The following is a 4750-nucleotide window of genomic DNA, read 5'->3' as shown; positions in this document are numbered from 1 at the left end:
GATCACAACACAGCGTTGCCTGGCAACCAAGGACGCCAGCCGAGCATGCTTTACTACACCAAACAAAGCAGAGAGGTGCAGCATAGCATGCTAGGACACCATGACCTCCTACATCAGGGGGTCACCATGCTAGGACACCATGACTTCCTACATCAGGGGGTCACCATGCTAGGACACCATGACCTCCTACATCAGGGGGTCACCATGCTAGGACACCATGACCTCCTACATTAGGGGGTCACCATGCTAGGACACCATGACCTCCTACATCAGGGGGTCACCATGCTAGGACACCATGACCTCCTACATCAGGGGGTCACCATGCTAGGACACCATGACTTCCTACATCAGGGGGTCACCATGCTAGGACACCGTGACTTCCTACATCAGGGGGTCACCATGCTAGGACACCATGACCTCCTAAATCAGGGGGTCACCATGCTAGGACACCATGACTTCCTACATCAGGGGGTCACCATGCTAGGACACCATGACCTCCTACATCAGGGGGTCACCATGCTAGGACACCATGACCTCCTACATCAGGGGGATTCAAATTCAAGGAGGTCCATCAGTGGAATCATGACTCCGATCCTAGTACATGTGTCTTTATTTATGTCTATACAAAAATGTAATGTAATGTGCAATTCCCATGGCATAGCCCCCTTAGATCAGGTGTCCATCAGAGACCCCCTTACATCAGATGTCCCATTAGAGACCCCCCTTGCATCGGATGTCCCATTAGAGACCCCCCTTGCATCGGATGTCCCATTAGAGACCCCCCTTACATCGGATGTCCCATTAGAGACCCCCTTACATCGGGTGTTCCAACAGAGCCCCCTTACATCGGGTGTTCCATCGGAGCCCCCCTTACATCGGATGTCCCATCAGAGCCCCCCCTTACAACGGGTGTTCCATCAGAGCCCCCCTTACATCGGATGTCCCATCAGAGACCCCTTACATCGGGTGTCCCATCAGAGCCCCCCTTACATCGGGGGTCCCATCAGAGACCCCCTTACATCGAATGTCCCATCAGAGACCCCCTTACATCGGATGTCCCATCAGAGACCCCCTTACATCGAATGTCCCATCAGAGAACCCCTTACATCGAATGTCTCATTAGAGCCCCCCTTACATCGGATTTCCCATTAGAGCCCCCCTTACATTGAATGTTCCATCAGAGACCCCCTTACATCGGATGTCCCATTAGAGCCCCCCTTACATCGGATGTCCCATTAGAGCCCCCTTACATTGGGTGTCCCATCAGAGACCCTCCGTACATCGAATGTTCCATCAGAGACCCCCCTTACATCGAATGTCCCATCAGAGACCCCCTTACATCGGATGTCCCATTAGAGCCCCCCTTACATCGGATCTCCCATTAGAGCCTCCCTTACATCGGATGTCCCATTAGAGCCCCCCTTACATTGGGTGTCCCATCAGAGACCCCCTTACATCGGATGTCCCATCAGAACCCCCCTTACATCGGATGTCCCATCAAAACCCCCCTTACATCGGATGTCCCATCAGAGACCCCCGTACATCGGATGTCCCATCAGAGACCCCCTTACATCAGATGTCCCATCAGAACCCCCCCTTACATCAGATGTCCCATCAGAGCCCTCCTTACATCGTGTGTTCCATCAGAGCCCCCCTTACATCGGATGTCCCATTAGAGCCCCCCTTACATCAGATGTCCCATCAGAGACCCCCGTACATAGGATGTCCCATCAGAGCCCTTCTTACATCGGGTGTTCCATCAGAGCCCCCCTTACATCGGATGTCCCATTAGAGCCCCCCTTACATCAGATGTCCCATCAGAGACCCCCGTACATCGGATGTCCCATTAGAGCCCCCCTTACATCAGATGTCCCATCAGAGACCCCCGTACATCGGATGTCCCATTAGAGCCCCCCTTACATCAGATGTCCCATCAGAGACCCCCTTACATCAGATGTCCCATCAGAGCCCCCTTACATCGGGTGTCCCATCAGAGCCCCCCTTACATCGGGTGTTCCATCAGAGCCCCCTTACATCGGATGTCCCATTAGAGCCCCCCTTACATCGGATGTCCCATCAGAGCCCCCCTTACATCGGATGTCCCATCAGAGCCCCCCCTTACATCGGGTGTTCCATCAGAGACCCCCTTACATCGGATGTCCCATCAGAGCCCCCCTTACATCGGATGTTCCATCAGAGCCCCCCCTTACATCGGATGTCCCATCAGAGCCCCCCCTTACATCGGGTGTTCCATCAGAGCCCCCCCTTACATCGGATGTCCCATCAGAGCCCCCCTTACATCGGATGTCCCATTAGAGCCCCCCTTACATCGGATGTCCCATCAGAGACCCCCCGTACATCGGATGTCCCATCAGAGACCCCTGTACATCGGATGTCCCATCAGAGACCCCCCGTACATCGGATGTCCCATCAGAGACCCCTTACATCGAATGTCCCATCAGAGATCCCCTTACATCGGATGTCCCATCAGAGCCTCCCTTACATCGGATGTCCCATCAGAGACCCCCCTTACATCGGGTGTCCCATCAGAGACCCCCCTTACATCGGGTGTACCATCAGAACCCCCCTTACATCGGATGTCCCATCAGAACCCCCCGTACATCGGATGTCCCATCAGAGACCCCCTTACATCGGATGTCCCATCAGAGACCCCCTTACATCAGATGTCCCATCAGAACCCCCCCTTACATCAGATGTCCCATCAGAGCCCTCCTTACATCGGATGTCCCATCAGAGCCCTTCTTACATCGGGTGTTCCATCAGAGCCCCCCTTACATCGGATGTCCCATTAGAGCCCCCCTTACATCAGATGTCCCATCAGAGACCCCCGTACATCGGATGTCCCATTAGAGCCCCCCTTACATCAGATGTCCCATCAGAGACCCCCGTACATCGGATGTCCCATTAGAGCCCCCCTTACATCAGATGTCCCATCAGAGACCCCCTTACATCAGATGTCCCATCAGAGCCCCCTTACATCGGGTGTCCCATCAGAGCCCCCCTTACATCGGGTGTTCCATCAGAGCCCCCTTACATCGGATGTCCCATTAGAGCCCCCCTTACATCGGATGTCCCATCAGAGCCCCCCTTACATCGGATGTCCCATCAGAGCCCCCCCTTACATCGGGTGTTCCATCAGAGACCCCTTACATCAAATGTCCCATCAGAGACCCCCTTACATCGAATTTCCCATTAGAGCCCCCCTTACATCGAATGTCCCATCAGAGACCCCCTTATATCGAATGTCCCATCAGAGACCCCCTTACATCGGATGTCCCATTAGAGCCCCCCTTACATCGGATGTCCCATTAGAGCCCCCCTTACATCAGATGTCCCCATCAGAGACCCCCCCTTACATCGAATGTCCCATCAGAGACCCCCCATACATCGGATGTCCCATCAGAACCCCCTTTACATCGGATGTCCCATAAGAACCCCCCGTACATCGGATGTCCCATCAGAACCCCCCTTACAACAGAGTCACATTCAGATTGCTCCTTTACGTCGGGCATCCCCATCAGTGCGCCCCCTCTTCAGAGTGCTTCTTTACATCAAGTGTCTTCATCAGAATGCCCCTTACATCAGGTGCCCCCTCAGAGTGCCCCTACCAGGTGTCCCCTCAGAATGCCCCTTATATCAGGTGTCTTCATCAGAGAGCCCCTTACATCAGGTGTCCCCTCAGAATGCCCCTTACATCAGGTGTCCCCTCAGAATGCCCCTTATATCAGGTGTCCCCTCAGAATGCCCCTTACATCAGGTGTCCCCTCAGAATGCCCCTTACATCAGGTGTCCCCTCAGAATGCCCCTTACATCAGGTGTCTCCTCAGAATGCCCCTTATATCAGGTGTCTTCATCAGAGAGCCCCTTACATCAGGTGTCCCCTCAGAATGCCCCTTACATCAGGTGTCCCCTCAGAATGCCCCTTACATCAGGTGTCCCCTCAGAATGCCCCTACCAGGTGTCCCCTCAGAATGCCCCTTATATCAGGTGTCTTCATCAGAGAGCCCCTTATATCAGCCGGCGGCCCGGTTTCCGATAATGGTGGTCTCTGCGACGGATTCGTCACAAGATCACTTTTAACGGCTGCAGGAAAGGGGCGGGGCGATCGGGTCCTTCTGGTGGCTGGGTATGATGATGAGTTAAGGGAAGAATGGCCCCCACCCGCCTCCATACCATAGCAGGGCGGAAGTGACATCAAAACATCACTTGCTCTTAAAGGGACATTTTTTTCTTCAAATTACCACATTTTTTTTGTTATTGTATTTTAGTATAAATATGAGATGTGAGGTCTTTTTGACCCCCAGATCTCATATTTAAGAGGACCTGTCATGCTTTTTTCTATTACAAGGGATGTTTACATTCCTTGCAATAGGAATAAAAGTGACCCAATTTAAAGTTTTTTAAAAAAAACTGTGTAAAAATAAATAAAATAAAGTAAAATAAATTAAATAAGAATTATTATTATTTTTTTTAAAGCGCCCCGTCCCGATGCAGAAGCATACGCATACGTGAGCAGCGCCCGCATATGAAAACGGTGTTCAAACCACACATGTGAGGTATCGCCGCGATTGGTAGAGCGAGAGCAATAATTCTAGCCCTAGACCTCCTCTGTAACTCAAAACATGCAACCTTTAGAATTTTTTTAAACGTCGCCTATGGAGATTTTTAAGGGTAAAAGTTTGTCGCCATTCCACGACCGGGTGCAATTTTGAAGTGTGACGTGTTGGGT

Source organism: Rana temporaria, chromosome 10, assembly GCF_905171775.1.
Source record: "Rana temporaria chromosome 10, aRanTem1.1, whole genome shotgun sequence".
In the NCBI taxonomy this organism is placed as follows: Eukaryota; Metazoa; Chordata; class Amphibia; order Anura; family Ranidae; genus Rana; species Rana temporaria.
The sequence above is the reverse complement of the archived record's forward strand: the minus strand, read 5'-3'. Positions refer to the sequence as shown.